Source organism: Desmodus rotundus, chromosome 5, assembly GCF_022682495.2.
Source record: "Desmodus rotundus isolate HL8 chromosome 5, HLdesRot8A.1, whole genome shotgun sequence".
NCBI classification, from domain to species: Eukaryota; Metazoa; Chordata; class Mammalia; order Chiroptera; family Phyllostomidae; genus Desmodus; species Desmodus rotundus.
In genome coordinates this window covers 126,534,974-126,554,880 of record NC_071391.1, presented here as the reverse complement: position 1 = coordinate 126,554,880, position 19,907 = coordinate 126,534,974, and the positions used below count along the sequence as shown (strand labels likewise).

Below are 19,907 nucleotides of genomic sequence, written 5' to 3'. Positions count from 1 at the left end.
CACAACATTTGCCTGCAGTTGTTTATTCATATGGCTCTCTTGACAATTAGACTGTGAGCTCCTTGAGGTTAGCAACTGGGGTTTATCTATCTTTTTATATCCAGTATCCTGTGGCATATAGTACATGCTCATAGATGTTTAGGAAGTGAAGTAATAAATAAACCTTATGCCTTCTATCTACCTCGTCAAAGGAGAAGTCCATTTAGGGGAGTGGTGAGCTGCACGTCAACAGTTCACTGAATGCACAGGACACCAGTAATGCCCCCATGTAGCATTGCTGTTGCTTCCTTTGTTTCAGGGCTTGCCACTTTTTCCCCTCAGTTTTGTGATCCAACAGACCTTTCCAGGCCACTGCAGGGCAAGTCCACAATGCAAGTTGAGACAGTCAAAGAATTTCTCTAGGTTTTTTTCTTCCAAAGCTGACTAATAGATAGCAATTCTTTCCTTTGTGATGATACTAATGTCTTGACTAATGTCTTGTATGAGCACAAGTCATCCCCCACCACTTGGAGAATGTAGCAGTCTCCAGAGTGAGTCCTGAGAGGATCAGGTGCCTAGTTGTATTAAGATCCAGCCATCCCTGTCCTTTCAGGGGTTTGGTGATATAAACAAGTACATTACCCTTTGACCTAAAGTAGTTCCAGTTATAAGATTAACTAATAGAGGCAGAGTTTAGCTTCTCTACCACTGTTGATCTTCTTTCCCCATGTGGCCCTCAGCCTCTCATCTAAAAACTTCTTGAACAGCTCTGACCAGTATGACTCAGTTGGTTAGGTGTCAATCCTATAAAGCAAAGGGTTGCTGATTTGATCCCTGGTTGGGGCACATGCCTGGCTAGCAGGCTGGGTCTCTGGTTGGGGTGTGTGTAAGAGGCAACCAGTCAGTGTTTCTCTCTCATATCAATGTTTATCTTCCTCTCTTTCTCCCTCCCTTCCCCTCTCTCAAAAAAATAAATAAATAAAATCTTTAAAAAAAATAGTAAAGAATATCTATGAGATAATAGAAAAATATGTATTAGTCTCTGCCTCAAGTTCCTGACATAGAACTCCTAAAAACCTTGTAATTTCTTAAGTGATAAGAGCACTACGAACACCTTTTGTTCTACTATTTGATCTTTGACCCTGGTTCCTGATACAGAGTTTCTAAATCTGTTAGAATTCCCCGGGTAATAGCAATAACTCTTGGTGGGTTCATAAGTAGGGGCTGGTCACCAGAAAGACCAAGCCACTATTAAAGTGGAATTTTCAGCCCAACCTCCCGTCCTCCAGAGAGGGGCTGGAAATGGAGTTAATAATTGGTCATGTCTATATGATGAAGCCTCCATAAAACTCCCAAAAGTACTGAGAGTTTCCAAGTCAGTAAACACATCCACATACTGGGAGGGTGAGTCACACCCTCTGCACTCCATAGGAGAGAAGCTTCTGCTCTCATGACATTCCCAAATCTCACCTACATATCTCTTCATCTGGCTCTTCATCTATATCCTTTATCATATCTTTTAATAGTATGGTAAACATAAATGTTTCCCTGAGTTCTGTGAGTATGCTAGCAAGTAATAGAATCCAAGAGAGAAAGGATCACGAATTGATCTAGACTGTAACCTGCTTCTTCTTCGGTGGCTATAGTGATGACAATCATATGCATAATATCCCTTTTCACCACACTTATAGCATTTATCATTGGGATCAAAGGGACGTTGAGCAGGTGGTGTATCAAAATGAGATCTCTGAGATATGCCTGTTGATAGTTCAACCCTCACTTGGGAACCACAAATCACCTTGCCATCCAGGCCTTGCACTGCATCTTCTGCATCTCTAGGGTCTTCAAATTCCACAAAGGCAAATCCTAGAGGGTTTCTTGCAATCCACACAGTTCTTAAGGGACCGTAATAACTGAAAGCCCTTTCTAACTCTCCGTTGCCAGCTCCAGTTCCCAGGTTACCAACATACACCTTGGTTTCTCCTTCGTACTGCCCATAACGCAACATGATGACTGACCCACGAGCTCTGCTTCTTCAGCTCACAGTGCCCAGGGATCCAGCAATACAAAAAGCTGCAAATCCCTCACATGCCAACACTCCCAGTGGCACTACTTCTCAAGTACTTATTAAGTGTACAACTGTAACCACCCTGAAAGGCTCAATATACTTAGTATTATTAATGCCATCTGTTAATGGGCAGAGTTAGCCAGCTTTTGCTCTGGCTTGGGCATTGGTTATATCTTCCTGATTCTGTAAGGTTGAAGTTGGAAAGTTGAAGAGCTTCTGTAATATACCATTCCTCGTGACGGCACCTCTTCCCCAACTTTCATAAAAATTACACAGTGAAAAATTGCTCTATCATGACCAATGATGAGAATTTGTGAGATTGCTGGCTAGAGTTAGAGTTTCCAGCACAGAACTTCTCTCAATTAAGTGATCTCAGGACTATAATCTCATGTCCTTCTTAACCACACAAGACTTTAATAAATACTCAGTAAAAAACTATTTGGTAGAATTTAATCAGAACTCACTCTGGCACTTCTACAAAACTGGATTATTTTCAGAATGGTGAAGATCCAGAAGTGCCTTCCACAGCATAAAAGAAGAGATTCAATCAGTCATTCAGTTGTTTCTGAGCTACTAACTACATTCCCCTGGCCCTGGGCTAGGCCCTGTGGGTGATTCAGAACAACTGTGAGAATGACTCTACTTTAAAAAAGACAGAACTCATGCCAACTGGACAAACACCCAAGTTTTCAGCTGTGTGCTAACATTTCTCCTCTGAACTAGGGCAGGTCCCCTCTGTTACAGACCCACTCTTTCTCTACCACAACGGTCTTCACGCTTAAATTTAGTGTCAAAGTCTCACTGCCAGACTGTGAGCAAAGATCTGTCTGGTTCGCTGTTGTATTCTCAGGACCTAGGACAGTGAGTGGCACAGAGCAAGTCACAGATAGATGTTGACTAAATGAATAGGTTATACAAAGATATTTCTATTAAATAAAATCATTTGAAAATGCATGTGTCAGGTTAGGTTTCTCAAGGCCTTTCCTTTACAACACAGTTATGCCTTTCTCTGAGGCCTTCCTTGATCGCTGACACAAACCTCATCCCCACAAAAGCTGGTTCCACTTCTGTGCCTTTACCCTATTATATCTTAAGCATTTGTTACGCTCTTTATTATTATCTACCATATATCTTTTTGTTTTCTTGTTTGTATTCCACACTAGACCTTGAGAGCAAGATCCCTACATCTTTGCATCCTAGAGTCAGGACTTAGTGGTTGAATAAATAAGCTTTCTTAAAGTTATTAAAGGTGAACCCATTTATAGAATGTCCTTTAGACAGGATTAACCAGAAGCAAGAGTTTATAGCATTTTTATACGATTTCCCTCAGTAAGTATTTATTGAAAACTGTTAAAGATAAATTATTAATCCATTGCAATTAGTATTCCCAAAGACCTCTGAGAGCTCATTTCCCATTTTGAATAAAGTATCATCTTCCTAGATCTAAGCTTTATTTCACAGGAAGATAAGGCAGATTGTCTCTGATGGTACGTTGAACAGTGATGGTGAGTCTCATTGAGAGAATTGTTTTCCTTCTCATTGATAAAGAACGTTTTCAAGGCTGTAACATCTCTGAAGTTGACATATTAAGGCTAATAGTTTAGGATTAGTATTTAGAATATGGTAATTGCTGTTATCTGCAGACCCTGGTCCATTTATCCTAATTAGTTGAAGAGTTTAGTTCCTGTCTCACTGTCACTTTCTCCAAAAATAATCCTGTTTTAATTCTGGGTAATTTCAATGGCATGCAGATGATCCTGTCCTGGCCTCTCCAAGTCTTTGATCCCTGCTTCACTTCTCCTCCAAAGATCTCGCCCTTCACCCTATCACAGTCATCCCCTCTATGGTCCTGTCTTGTCATTACCAATAACTACAACCTCTCTATCATCTCAATTCCAAGTAACCACTCTCTGAACCCCTCTTTTAACTTCCCATGCCCTTCCTCTAGTACCCTGTCAGGATTTTACCCCCATTTTATCATTCCTTATTTCCTTATGGCCTCACTTCCCTGCTATCCCACCTTTATTACAATCACCCTTTGCACATCCAGCTAGTCTCTCCTCTCTCCTTTCATTGTACTCACCTGGCAAAACCCCAAACCTGATAATGTCAACTTCTTACCTCCTCTGAACAACCACCCACACAGGTAAATGCAATTGAAAAACATTAACTATTTTCATTTTAAATATTTCACCATCAACCTCAATTAGGCCCTCAGCGCTGCTGGGTAAGCCTCCTACCCTTCTTTAATACACTCATTTTCCCCATCTCTTAGATGACTATCTCACATTTCACATTTCTTCTCAAACCTCCAATACCTCTGACACTCACTCTCAGCTGAGGCTCTTGCTTTATATCTTACAAAGCAGAAAGAAGTTATGAGAAGAGAAATTCTACACACTTCCACCTACATCTATACCTGTAGACTTGGCCTATCCTTCGGTCATGGATGAATTGTCTACATTCCTAAGACCAACCTCTGCACTTGGGCACCACATTCTATGCCTCTTTTCCTCTCAAGGACATCCCCTCACCATTTTGTATTATTAATTTTTCCCTCTCAAAAAGGATCATTTCCTCCACCACACAGTTATTTCTCTCATCTTAAAGAAAACAAACTAAAACAAAAACACCCTTTGGCAACCCTCAATTTTTCTTCTTCCCTTTGCTGCAAAACTCCTTTAAAAGAAGTTTTGTCCTGTCTTTATCACTCTCCAATTCCTCTTCTCCCTCTCATTTTGCATTTGTCTATGTACTTCATTTTATTTCTGTATTTAAAGAAAAGAAATATAAAAAAGAAGAAATGATCAGTTAAATGTGGCAGTTCTTATCTGAGCTTTTTACAAAAGATCATTAACTTAAATAAGATGATAAGTAAATGTCTATTTTTCCCCCTGAAGAGTTGAAATCTAAAAATAATCACAACAAATTATACTTATTAAGGATTTATATCTACTGGACCTTACTAGATACTTCAGATATGTTATTTCCTTTATTTTTTACAACTCTATGAAGAAAGTACTAGCATACCCTTTTTATAGCTAAGGAAACCAAGGCATAGAGAATTGAAGTAGTTAAAAGCTTTTTTCTCTCAGATGCACTTCAGCCAAGCCTTCACCCCCACCACTCCGCCAAAGCAGCTCCTGAGAAGGTCACTGCTGATCTCCATGCTGCTAAGCCCAACAGTACAATCTCAGCCCTCATCGATCTTGACTTATTTTCAGCATTTGACACAACTGTTCACTCCATCCTCCTTAAAATGTCTCTTTTCACTTGATTTGAGGACTCTTCTTTTTCTCCTTTTATCTCTGTGCCTGTTTTTTCTTAGTCTTCTTTGCCGGTTCTGCCTCATCTCCCTAACCTTTGACTATTTGGAGCATCCTTGAGATACCCCATGGGTCAGTTATTAGACATTTTCTCTATCTATCTTCACTCCTTGGAAATGTCATCCAGAGTCATGTCTTTGAACCAGTACAAGACAGAACTTCCAATATATGTCTTATGCTATACTTTCCCCCCTGAACTCTGGACCTTTATACATAACAGCCAACTGATATGTGCACATATATTTAATAAGGATTTCAAACTTCATATCCAAAACCAAATATCTGATTCCCTACCTACTTCTACCTTAAACCTGCTCTACCTAATAGGCTTCCCATTTTAGTAAATGTCAGCTCGATGCTTCTAGTTTGCTCAGGCCCGCAACATGGGAGTCATCATGACTATTTTGCTTTCTTTCATACCTGATATCCAGTCTTTCGGCAATCTCACTGATTCTACCTTCAACATATATCTAGAATATGATAACTTCAATTGCTGTCATCTCAACCCAAGCCATCAATTTTTCCTGGATTATTGCAATAGTCCCTAACTGGTGACATTATTTCCACCCTTGCCCCTTCCAGTCTTCTCAGCAGAGCAGACAAAATGATCCCTTTAACCTAAGTCAAGTCATGGAATTCCTTTACTCAGCCCTCTAGTGACTTCCATCTCATACTGTACATGCCAAGATCCTTACTATGACCTCAAATCCTACATGATGGGAGCACAGGACTCATTTCTATCTGTTCTTTTCTAATGGTTTCTATGTTATTTTTTTATGTTTACTATCTCTTTAAGTTTTCACTGAGTTCATTCATCCTTCCTCTAAGTTTTTTGAGCTGACTTATAACCATTTTTGAACTCTGTATCTGGTAGATTCCTTGCCTCCATTTCATTTAGTTCTTTTTCCGGAGATCACTCCTGCTCTTTCATTTGGGGCATGTTTCTTTATCTGCTCATTTTTGCTATCCCTCTGTATTTGTTTCTGTGTATTAGGTAGATCTGCTATGTCTCCCAGTTTTAGTATGGTGTCCTTGGTATGGCATTTTGTGGGGCCCAGTGGTGCACCTGATCGCCTGAACTAGGTGCTACAGGAATGTCCCTGAGTGGGTTATGTGAGCCTTCCTGATGTAGTTGAGTTTTGATTGCTATTGGCCCATTTGTGGATGGGGTTGACCCTCAGGCTGGATGTCTATGAAGACTGACCTGACCACAGTATACTAGCTGCTATGCAGGAGCTGACCCCACAAAGTGGAAGTTGCCATAGCAGGTTCTGGTACCTTCTCCCTTTGGGTATGGCTTGGGAGTTAATTGGGTCATGCTTTGATGTGGTCTGAAGCCAGCCACCTGATGTGTTGGTTTGGGGGCCTCTTGGGAGGGTCTCCAGTGCAGGTTAATGTTAGATGCTGCCTGTGACTCGCCCTAGCCTAACTGTTTGCACCTAACTAAGCAACCCACAGTTTGTGGCTGCCTCTGCTGGGCCTGGGTGCCTGTGGAAGTGGCATACCAAAGCTGGCTCCACTAGTACTGAGCCTGAGGCAGGTCAGCAAAAGATCCAAGACACCCCGTGATCTGTTTTTGCTTTCCCGCTGCTTGATAGGCTCAGTCAGTGAAAGAACCTCTGGAGGCACTTGAGTTGTGTGAGGTTTGTTCACAGTGAGTCACCAGGTAGGGTTGAGTGGTGTTCCCAGGTTGACACAGATTCAAACTCAGTGCCAGTGCTGGGTCTGAGGCCACTCAACAAAAGTCTCAGTGTACACCAAGGCCAACTGCCACCTGCCTGAGGGCTGTGGTCCTTTGTGGTGGGGCAGGGTCTCAGGGAGTCATCAGGGTGAGGCCGGCAGAGTTCATCAAGCTAAAACAGACAACAGTCTGGCCATGTGGTGGGAGGACTCTGCACAGGAATAGTGGCACCAGTCAGGCATGTGAGGGAATAATGGCCCTTGCCTCAGAGCCACACAACTCAGTCGTTCCTTGTGCATTCTTGCCACCCTCCAAATGGACCTCGAGAACCAAGAAAGTCTATATCAGGGGCCTAGGCTGCCCACACACAGCCAACTACTTCTCCATAGAGCATGAGTTCAGCTGGGTGGGGCCACAGATATTTGGGAGGGTGGGGCTAGTAGCTTTCTCATGGTGGAACATTGCTGGTGGGGTGTGATATGGGGAAATGGCTGTTTGCCCAGAGTCACACAACTTAGTCTCTCCCCAAGTGTTTTTGACTCCCACTGAGTCTGCAGGATATCCTCAAGTGCTCTCCAAGAAAGTATGAACTGAGGATCCAGGGTAGAAGCAGCAAGCAGACTCCTCTGCTAGCTTGAGACTGGCAGGGCTGGGCCACAAGAAGTTGAGAGGGTGGGCTAGTGTATTCCCTCAGGCTGATGCTTGACCCTGGACAGATGGCATATGTGGGCAGTATGATAGAGGGACTCAGCACAGGGGCCTTGGTGGCTATCCCTTCAGCCCTCTCCCCAAAGCCATACAACCCAGTCTCTCCCTGTATGACTCCAGTCCTCTCTGAGCCTCCCGCTACAGGAGCCCAGTTTAAGTGGCTGCAAACGAGATTTTGTGCACTGGCTGTTTAAGATAGCACTTGGGTTTCTAAGACTCTCATTTCTCCATGTCAGAAGGAATCCCTACTGATTTTCATAGCAAGATGTTATATGGGCTCTTCTTCCTGGTTATGGTGCTCTCAGCATGGGGTTGAGACCCCTTGCTCCTCAGGGAGACCTTTGCAGCTGAGATATCCCTACAGATTCTCAACCACCACATGTGGGTGCAGGGCCAGACCTTTTCACATCTCCATCCTTTCTACCAGTTGTGATGTAGCTTCTTCTGTACATCTTTGCTTATAAGACTTCTGTTCAGCTAGTCTTCAGTTGGTTATTTAGGTTGATTGTTCTATAATTTAGTTATAATTCCAGTATGGTCCTGGGAGGAGGTGAGTGTAGCTTCTACCTATTGCATCGCCACCTTGAATGCCTTTTTAATTCCTTTTTAAGACTAATATTTCTTTGTATGTATATACAACATGTGTTTATCTATTCCTCTGCTGGACACTTGGATTGTTTTTACCTTTTAGCTATTGTGAATAATGTTACTATGAACATGGGTGGATGAATATCTGTTCAAGTTTTTGCTTTCACTTTTTTGGGGTATATACTCAGAAGTAGAATTGTTGGATCATATGGTAATTCTATTTTTAAATTTGGGGGGAACTGCCATATTGTGAATAGATCACATTCCCCATAGCATTACATAAGGATTATAATTTCTGCACATCCTGGCCAACACTTGTTTGTTTGTTTGTTTGTTTTGAGAGTAACCATCCTAATGGATGTGAGGTGCAGCAGACTTCCTTTTAAAATCTGAGTACATATTCAAATACATTTAAGCACCCAACTGTGGGCCTTTATCCTGAAAGACAGCCAGTAGTACTGAGGTGAGCTTCTGGAATTTATTTCCTGCCTTCACAGACACTTCTTTATCTCACTCCATCTGCTCTCTCCTAGCAGAGCCCCACCAACTAATGTTGAACAGCTTCAGTGGTGTAAATTCTCATGATTTCTAGCCCCCAGCTGCTTGGCAGCATTAAATATATACTGCAAACCTTACTTCCCTCTCTTCTCCTGCAGCTATGGTGCATTCTCTCTGCTAGCCCAAGGGTAGTTTTTCCAGAGTCCTTATAGGTCCAGCTCCTCCCTAAGACTCCATAGTTCACAAAAGGAAACTGGGGGAAACTATACAAGGTTTAGTTTCAGGAAAGTGATAGTATAAAGGTAATAAGCAGTTTGAGTGAGCTCTTAAAATAAGAGAGTGAGGGCAGATTTTGAAGACTCCTTATAGTGCTGGCAACAAAGCTGAGTGAAGTAATACCTGGCAGGCTCCTTCCCCCAGCCACATACCCCTTCACCCCATCAGCTCATTACCCCTGAGTCAAGCTCTGTTCTTAGGGAGCTTCAGTGTGAATCATTTCCCTCATATTGCAGATAATTCTAAGGATATTTCTAAAAATTTATGTGTAGGCTAATAGAAGAGAAGTTATGATTTAAACATTTAAATTTCACAGTTAACTGTTACTCTGAGCAAGTCAGTAAACTTCACTACACTTGTGTTCTCAGCTATGAAATGAAACAATTGGACAAAAAATCTTTTTTTTTAATCCTCACCCAAGGACATTTTTTTTTCATTGCTTTTAGGGAGCGAGGGAGGGAAAGAGGAAGGGAGAGAAACATCAATGTGAGAGAGAAGCATCAGCTGGTTGCATTCTCTCCAGGACAAGGGCTCAGTGCCAGGATGGGGGATCATATAGTCTGGACTGGGGGTCACACACACCCACACCCAGACCATGAATTGAACTGGCGACTTAGGTGCATGCCCTGACTGGCACTTGAACCTGAAACCTTTGGGCTAGGGGATGACACTCAGACCAACTGGGCCACACCAACCAGGGCTGGACAAGGGCCCTGCTAGCTCAAAATAATTTTAATTCCAAAACTAACTTTGCATTATTCAAAAAACATTTCTTTTTAGCTTTAGCAATTTTTATATATGTATATATATATTTTATATATTTTTATTTTTATCTTGGACATAATCACCCATAATGTTCTGTGCAGTCTATATTTAAATAAGTTAGTGTTTCCTAAATATACCTCAGGCAGAACAGGTCACTTCGGGTTATGCTGGTTTAATTTTAAGGAAAAAGTAATCCACCAAATGGATAACTCATATATGGTCAAGAATTGGAATGCTCTCACCAGTCTTTAACAGGCCTGAGAGTCAGAAATTCTTATTCTGCCTTCAATGGTGACTTCATTAGTATTGAGTCTATCTCTGAAAACCCAGAATCAGAAGTTTGTTGCTGCTTGTTCTCTGCCAGAAAACTGTGTATTTGTGTGCCTGCCTTTGCAGAGAGCTGTGACTTCTCAGTCATTTACTTCCTTACCCACCACCACTTCCAAATACTTTTCTAAAAAACACACCAAAAATGTCACTGGATTAAATGTAAGTGTAAAATGCTGCATCAGAAATGAACATATATAAAGTGTTTGCTCAGTGGTACTTAGTCTATAGTTGCTCTTGTATCACTTCCTTTTACTCACTATCAAATTCACAAAAAGATGTAAAAAGAGACAAAAATCAGAATTATTATCAGTTCCCACAGTATCACTGTGATTAAAAGGTAATGAGCCTGGTATTGTTATGGACTATGAGATGTTTTAAAGGGTTTCCCAGCTTGCTGAGAATCATTCCAGGACACCTAGTCAAGGAGAGTGAAATCTGAATCACCCAGTTGTTTCTGACACACCTTTTATTGATGTCACCAGGCATTTCTTAGAGAGTAGAGTAAGCCACAGCCCACCTGCTAGTCACTTTCATTTTCATCAATTTAAATAATATTTGTTTATTGAAAATAACCCTTAATTCTTATGTATTCACTCATTCTATATTCTGGATAAACTTTAAAAATGAAGTTAAACATGCTGCCCTGATTTGCTATATATGTTTTGGCATACCAGTAGCTGTTAGTACATGCAGAAAAGAATATCATAGGTGATGTGGATCCCGGCCCACAGGATCCTGGGTTGTGGCGGCAATAGACAAATAGACAAATACACACACACACACATACACACACAGACTACCTAGTCCTGTGGAGGAAAAGGGATGGCACAGCCACTCTCTCAAGAGGAGAGTGCCCCAACCCTTGCCTTGACAGGCTTTTATTGTTTTTCTAGGTTCCTTACATCAAAGATGGTCCTCATTTACTATACATAGGTTTGCTTTGGGTGGTTATCTTTTGCAGACAAAGGAGAAGATGTCACTGAATACATCAAAGAAGGATATTTGCAATGTAAAGGGAGAAATGGTCGAAAACGGTTATGCTCCATACCTGGAAGGTCTAGCTCAGATTTTAGGAAGATAAAGATGCTCAGTAAACATTTGCTGCCTCAGGGTGAGGGAGTTTTAGCAAGAGCAAGTCTCACAGCAGGCTAGGTACAATGCAGGCCTGATTTCCCACTGGAGAACCTATCCATGGACGTGGGTCCTGCCTGCCAACCTTGCTCCCCACTGGCTTTTCTGAGTGGGGGCTGAGCCACATTTTCCACGCATGGAACAGTTCCCCACACATAGGTAATTCTCAGTTTTTAAACCCTTTAACACCCACTTTGGTAGCCTACAGTGTACAGGATAAAGTAAAAATAAATTACTTTAATGATTCTAAAATGAAGTTTGCAGATTCTTTATGTTTAAAGTCCACATTATCAATCTATCAGTTAAAGTTAAGTTGCAGGAAACAAATCACTACCTATTTTAAGCATAAGCTCATTTAATACAGGGCATTGGGTGTTCACAGAATTGTTGTGGAGGCTTATAGGAGTGGGATAAACTGGGTCCTTTGTAATGATCTGCAGAACATCACCGCCAAACTGTCCTGCCAGAGGAGTGCCACAGTCAGGAGAGGGGAATCAGGACCCTGCTCTGGAAGTGTTGAGTTCAAGAGCACACCACTAAGACTGACCCAGGGATTAGGAAGCTGCTAATTTAACTACCTTTTGATATCTATGAAGCTAATCTCTGGACACTAGGACACTGTTGCAGAAAGTCCTAGTAATTCCGTGACTATTACTGTTAGCAGCAACAGCTCAGAACATGAGAAAGTGGTGCCTGCCTCTTTTGCTTTCCAAATCTTGTGTAATGCACTGAATTGGTGCAACCTATTTCACACCCAGAACCAGCTGCAAGGGAGTAGGAGAAATGTGAGATTTTTTTAAAACACAAATAATCATTATTATTGTCATAGGTATCACAAAGGCAAAGTACAGAATACAATGACAGCATAAAATAGGGTAATCTGTTGCAGGGGTCAGAGACATTTTTCTTCCTGTATTTGTATAATAAACTATACACTCTCTTCTACATCTTGCCTTTTTTAATTTAATAGAATATCTTGGATATTATTCTATATCAACACATAATTAGCTTTTACATTCTTTGTTTAATGAGTACAAAGCATTCTCTCATATAGATATGCGTAATTTATCTTACTGTTTCTCTCTCAGTGAACATTTAGGCAGTATCCAGTCCTTTGTTGTCAAATAATGCTGCAGTGAATGGCCTTGTATTTACAGAACTTCACATTTGTACAAGTATATCCATAGGGTAAATTCCTAAAAGTGAAACTGCTCAGTCAATGGGCATGTTGTTTGTAATTTTTTAAAGAAAGTATGTCCTTTTATTCATTAGTTCATTTTTTAAATAGCTTATGTGCAGAGTAAAAAGATTAAAAATAACAAAAAAAGGTAGATAGTGGAAAGTAGGTTTTCTTCATAATCTCTCCAGAGATATTTTATGTATATACAAGGACATAGACACGCACATATACAACATATGAGCATATATATTAATGTGTATTAATATATAGTATTTTATTTTAGTATTTTTATTTTATTTTATTATTGTATTTCATTTTATTTTATTTTTATTTTATTTTCATTATGGTCAATGAAGGCCAGGAGAGTTTTGCCAAGACATAGAGAGACCCCAGCCTTCAGGGTACCATTGTGTTCTCATCAGTTCATTTTTATTGCCCATGCATGGCTGTCACTGTGCCTATATAGTTACTCTGGAGGCAAAGGCAGCCTTATAGATCTGGGCAATTCACAGCCCTTGGCCTTGGATTTTCTAAAAAGACATTCTATGTTTTGTGTATAGCAGTCATTGGGGAGTCCACCATCTTGGTATCTAACAAAGTCTCTTTACCTCTCTGCTGTGTTGAATCTGCTGTTTCATGTGGCCTATTACAGGGTCTGGCACAAATAACATCCCTATTTTATTACAAAATCTTTTATTACAAAATCATAAGCCTGTAATTCTGTAACATAACAATATCATACTCAAGCACACCATATAACATTTTAGGTGAAATGTTCAAATTAAAACTATGAATTATTACACTCATGGTATTACCCTACTAACCACACTCAAGCAAGCCTTACTTCTGCCAGACCTGTATATTCCTTCTTGCTTTACTTCCTCATTTGACGGAACATATTTTTCTATCAGTTTTCTAAAAAAAACAAAAAACAAAAAAAACAGGGTGGGGTATGTAAAGGATAACTTTTTTGAGATCTTGGATGTCTGAAAGTGTTTTTATTCTACCTTCCCACTTAATTGATAAAGTGATAACATAGAATTTTAGATTAGGAATATTTTTTCCTCAGTTTTGAAGCCTTTGTTCTATTGACTTCAAGTTCTAAGTGCTGCTGTTGAGAAATCTGAAGCTGTTCTGATTTCTGCTTTGCAACTAAATTTTTAGTAGAATTTCTTCTTTGTTCCCAGTGAAATTTCGTAACGCTATGCCTCTGTGTGAGTCTAATTTTTATCCATTCTCTTGGGCATCCAGTAGGCCCTTTCAGTCTAGAAACCCTGGGTATTCTCTTAAATTATTCATTGCTGCTTTCTTCCCCTCTGTTATTTAGATGTTGGATCCCCTGACTGGGCTCCATTCTTATCAGTTTTCTCCTATTTTCCTTCAGTCTTTTTGCTCTACTTCCTGGAAAATTTTTCCAACTTTATCTTCCAAAATTTCTATTAAGTTTTTTTCATTGCTGTTTTCATGCTTTCAGTTTCTAAGACCTCTTTTTTTTGTTTTCTGAATTTTTCATTGCTTTTATTATGCAGACTCTTCTCATCTTCCTAAGGAATTAATATAATTTTTTTAAAGTATGTTTTATTTTTCCTAAAGGGGTTCTTCCCTCTAAGTTGCTTTTTAAAAAAATTGTTTGCTTTATTTAATCTTTGTCTTCTATGTTAGGGTCTTTCCTCAGATGTCTTGTAATCATTAGTTCTCTGTTCGTGATTTATTTTTGTTGTTGCTCATGATTTAAAGTGAGGGACTAATTTTGGGGGGTGTTGGGAATATTCCATGTTGTGTTAAGGGTGTGAGTTACACAGATGTGTGCATTTACCAAAATTGCTGAGTACATTTAAGATCTTTGCATTTCAATACTACATATCAATTATACCTCCAAGTATTTTTAAAAGCTAAAAACAAGTGAGGATTGAAAATACTGGTAGCTCTGAGCAAGTGAGTGGGACTTACCAAGTTAGAGGTTTACATTTTTGGTACAGAGCCCTTCCTTCATTCGGGCAGGGCCTTCCCCAGTCCTGACATCTTGTACCTCCATAGGGAATAACCCCCAAGTTCTGCTAGGATAAAGGAGGGTTACCCGGCAGTGTGGAATGGGGAAGAAGTTCTATGGATCTAATTGCTTCTCCAACATCTTTCACTTGACCCTTCTTATTTCAGCATTATACCCTTTCACCCCAGCTCCAGTATTATCTAGTATGAGTTCTTGAATCTTGAGAATTCTGCAGTGTAAATTGGTTTGTTTCTCTGCTTCCTTGTTGCTGCCATGAAGCTTCCAAATTATTAATTGTTCTTGCCTCTTGTTTTCCCAACCCCAGAGGGTTTTGCCTTAAAAACAAAAAACAAAAAACTCTTCATTGTACTTTTTCTAGGGTTTCAAGAGGAAGCAAAGTTAGATATGTGTATTCAAGCAACTGTTTTAACTCAGGAGTCAGGAAATCAGAAATATGCTTTTTAACTCTCCAGCTTCTGCAATACAGAAAGGAATTCTCTAAGGAGTTTGGAATACATGCTAAAAGTGACTCACCAAAGCAATCATAGTCCACCCCTTTGTATTCACCATCTATACATAACCTTCTAACTGTACTTTAATTTCTAAACAATAGAAATCTGAATATGCTTTCAGGTAACAAAGTACAATGATTCTTTGTGCAAATGAAAACATTTTGAGTATCTCTGAAGGGGAAATTAAAAAATCTTCCTTGGACCTCTCTCTGGGTAATGTTCATTCTTCTAGTTTAGGAATAATCTCTCCTGGATATCCTATAACCTAAGAACTAAACTATAAATTTAACTACCACCAACATGTCTTATATGAAATAGTAAAGAAGAAAAGGTACTGCTTATTTACAATTATGTGTGTGTTAGGAAGAAAATATGAGTGACTGCTGTAGTCCTTTTTTCTACAACTGGTCACAAGGCCACAGTTGGTATTTATAATTTCCTTCCTTTGTATCAGCAATTCAGCTATTTGGGATTTATATTGTCTGTTAATTCAATTAGTGGCAGGGCTAGATATTTGGGAATGTCAACAAGAAAATTTTAAATGGATCCTCCCTTATTTTTTTAATTTTCAAAATGCAAATTTCCAGTCTTCTGGCATTGAAATGAGTATTTTGATATTACTGATTCCTATGAAAAGAGAAAAGCAAACAGGGGCCATGTGTTATATTTTCTGTATAGATGAGAATCCCAGGTGAACATTACAGCTCCATGGTGAGTACTTTTAGAAAGTTAAGCAATAATGGATTCATTTACCAACAGAAGAAAGATGATCATGCCTTGGATTGAAGCTAGCAAGTAGTAAAGTTGTCCTTATTCTTCATCCAAATTGTGAAGTTTGATGTTGTGTTCAAGAAAACCACCAGCCTCAATCCAGAGATGATCATCAGGGGTAACTGCAAGCAGAATTAAGGTAGTCCTAAAAAGCAGTCTGGGAGGGGTAATAAAATTTGTTCTGGTAAGCCTATCTCCAGGATACTTCCTGTCCATAACAGAATCACTGTGACTCTTCAGAGGCTCTTCAGGTTCTCCTCTGTCATTCAGTCTGCAATCTCAGTCTGTTTGAGGAGGAATATTGGTGTTACAGCAGTGGCGCTTAACAAGGAACTTGATCCTGTACAGAAACTCCTCATGGATAAGATTAGAGAATACAGAACTAAGCGTCAGTTCTAGAGGGCATGTTGATATTGGCCCAGAGTATCAGCAAGAGTTGAAGAGGGAGCTTTTTAAGCTTAAGTGAATGTATAGTAAAGCAGACTGAATGTGCTCCCTGACTTCAGATTTGAAGATCCCAAATTTGAAGTCATCAATAAACTCCATTTGAGAAGAAAAGTAAAATTTATCTGGCAATTTGCACTAGATAAGTTGTACAAACTGATCAGAATACATATACATTTCAACAACCATCAAATGTTCTTTAATTCTGATTCTAAATAAATTATTTGGTGATGTTGTATATAAAAAAAAATTTGTTTTGGTGCCCTTCTCTCTCTCTCTCTCTCTCTCTCTCTCTCTCTCTCTCTCTCTCTCTCTCTCTCTCATTAGCCTCAGCTTTTCCTTCTCTTCCTGACAAACCTCTGCTAAAATATTAACTTTTTATAATATGTGAGCTGATAAAAGATTGGAATAACCCCTGAAAGAGATATTTACATTAAAATAGAGTATTCATCAAAATCTAAACAGTTTTGTTATTAAAAAGAGTAGAACTTTACTTATAGAATAATAGATGATGAGATTCATCTGCCCCATCCCCTCTTATTTGAGCAGAAGTTTCCAATAGCCTGTAAAACCATTCCACTAAGTTGATCTGTAATATAGATTATAATTTGTGGTGGGGACAGGGTTATATCCATATCTCATGACATATGGCCCACATTCAGACCCTATTATCATGAGCTCAAAGGTGGCTTTAATAATTGATAGTTCTGCTATTATCAAGCCCAGAGTATGTGAGTAATAGTTAGCTTGATGTTTAGGACATACAGCTATAATCTGTCAACACCAGTTATATCTCAGATTATCCAACTTCCTTCCAAATTCAATAGCTGGTCACTAGGAGAATTGGCTTAGGACCTAATGATACTGTTCACAGATCTCTTTTCTCTGGCAATTTAAGAACACTTGGAGCTGTTTTCACATTGGGAAATTTTTCAGCAAGTTTGAATTGAGAAACAAGTACATTTTAGGTATGATGTGGCCTACATTAACATTGGGGATTTTCCGGGGCAGAAACAGGCAAATATTCAGTAATACCCTAGACTCCAAGAAAGGAGTGATAAAGTGTGAAAGGATTACTCTAGGTCTGTTTAGGGGAAGGGGAAGGAGATGGGGGAAACCTTTGGTGATCCTTGGGAGAACTGAAATACACACTGACCTCTGCTTTGGGTAAGTCAAACGATGCTTCCTGCCCTTAGATTCAGAACATACAAACTTGGAGTTTGTGATCTTTTGACTTTGTCTTTCTGCCATTTCTGAGAATATAATTTATTAAACAACTGTTTATTAAAAGGGAAAGTTTTCCGAGGGAAATAATGAAATTATTTTAGAATATGAACTCTTTTCACAGAAACCATTGATATACTAATTGAAAACAGTTTAGTTGTTCATTATACAGGCCTAGAAGGCCCTTCCCTTGAAATGTTTTATTACCTTTAAATGTACTTACTCTAAATATTAACAATTAATTATTTACAACTCTATGGCTGAGTTTATAATTCATACCTGCTCCTGTCCCCCAACAAGCAATTCAAAAGCTCAATTTTACAAAGTAAAAGCTCTGATTTCAGACTGAAGAAAAAAAACCCTTCATCCTTGCTCAGGAAGAAAGGGGCTGGTGGAAGCAGTTAAAAAAAAAAAAAAAAAAAAAAAAAAAAACACTTTGAGTAGGAAGGAAGCAAATGACTTAGGTAAAGTATTTGGGTAGTCTGTCAAATAACAAACCAGAGGAAATTGTGGGGTGGGTCAGGAAAAAGGTTAACTGAAAAGACCTTCAAAGTAGATGTAAACAGCCTGATAGTAGTGAGTGTATTTGTGGGTTTGGGTTGCCCCAAACTGTATGTTCGATGAATTTGAGAAAATGGACAGATTAAGAATTAAAAAGGCCAGTGAAATCCATGTTTTTGAAAGCTTCGGGTCATTTTGTAGTCTTTAAACTTTGCAGATCAGGTTGGACCCAGAGAAACTAAATGTAGGCATACCTCAGAGATACTTCGAGTTTGGTTTCAGACCACCACAATAAAGCAAATCATAATCTTTGCTAGTGATCTTTGCTTGTGGAGGATCTTGCCTTCACTTGGTAAAAAAAACAACAACAAAATGCAACATCTGTGAAGTACAATAAAAACGAGGTACACCTGTCCAGACATGTGGAGGAGGTTTACTCTGAGACTTGCCTGTGGAATAGAGACACATTAACATCAGCCTAGCTGCATGATGGGAGGTGAACCCTGTTTTACTGTAGAGATTACACCAATACTCTCTTATCTTGGTCTAAAAGAGTTTCATACTACATTTTTTAAAAAAGTATTTGCTTTAGTTCAACTTAAAAGTATATGTGTTAGCACCTTTATTTACAGGCTTTATTAAAAGAGGTGAAGTAAAAACAAAACAACAAAAGCCATTTTAATTGCTGGATCCATCTAGTTGTATGCTTTGCTCATACTTCATGTGCATACAGATGTTTAGCACTGAGCCCTGTGCCAAGGAGGCAGGGCAGAGAATAGACTAAGAAAAACCAGGTCACTTGCTTATTTGAATATTTACTCAAGAAATAAGTTTAATAAATAAGTCAGGGAAAGGAGAGGAACAAGAGAATTTCTTCTGTTTTTGTTCACTTTTCAGATCCAGGAGTCTCTACTGATCTCTGTTATGGAAACAACTAGTAATGTTAACACTGGAAATTAATTTGTATTCATTGCATTTTAACAAATATTTAAAATGTGTAATTTTCCATGTGGGATGCTTTATTTTGGCCCTGAAATTTTATTTATACCAACTAGTTTGTGTGGTTGTTCACAAATGTATCTTAGCAGCTAGACTGGAGGCTCCTTGCAGGAAAACTTCCATCCTCTCAAAATCAAGATACTTTGATTTTTTCCCTTTATTTGTGTGGATGAAAACGGGGCCACATACTAAACCTGACAAGCTGAGGGGAGGCTTGCATGGTGGCCCTTACAGAGACCTAAAGTAACCACATAGGACAGTCTGAAATTAAAACTTCCTAACTAAAAGCCTGTCCCTGTAGGTAGTCGTGTTCTAGGCCCGTATCTTCCTCGACAAAGGTCAGTCTACCTAAACTGAGCCTGTCTGTTGTCTGTTTGCATCTATGATAACATATCTTTCAAATGTCAGGATAATTTCCTTTTTTCCAGACCCTTCAGGGCACAATCTCCCACCAAAGCAGGAGAAAGAATCCCTCATTTTTATTGTTATCATGTTAATTGTTAACTGTTAACTATCCTATACATACCAATGTAAAAGCAGTATGTGTCTTTTCTTTTTACTTCATATCCAATCTCAGACATTCCCCTGCTTTGCTTTCTCCCACCTCCCTAATCTACCACTAATAGATTTTGTGTAACCACCTTAAGTCTTTTCCATTGATTCTAATGTATAAAATAAGGTGTAAAACGGCCAGTCTCTGGAACATTTTCTCATTCCATTGAGATTTTGCTTCCCGGCAAAATCTCAACAGTTGTCAGTTTGGCTCAAATAAACTCATAAAAATTCTTATATGTTTGGTTGTTTCTTACATCGACACCTGTAAATCAACCACAGATAGTGATATTTCAATAGTGCTTTGATGTTGCCAGTCCTGGAGGCACTGTTTTGGTATTGGAAATTGCTGGAAAGTAGCCACTATCTCAAATAGCAAACCTC

At 39.3% G+C, this 19,907-nt stretch overlaps 1 pseudogene; it reads left to right on the top strand.

Moving 5' to 3' along the window:
* The first annotated feature begins 1,985 nt into the window (after positions 1–1,985).
* LOC112298082 (ATP synthase-coupling factor 6, mitochondrial-like) lies at positions 1,986–18,267 on the top strand (annotated as a pseudogene).
* Positions 18,268–19,907: the final 1,640 nt, after the last annotated feature.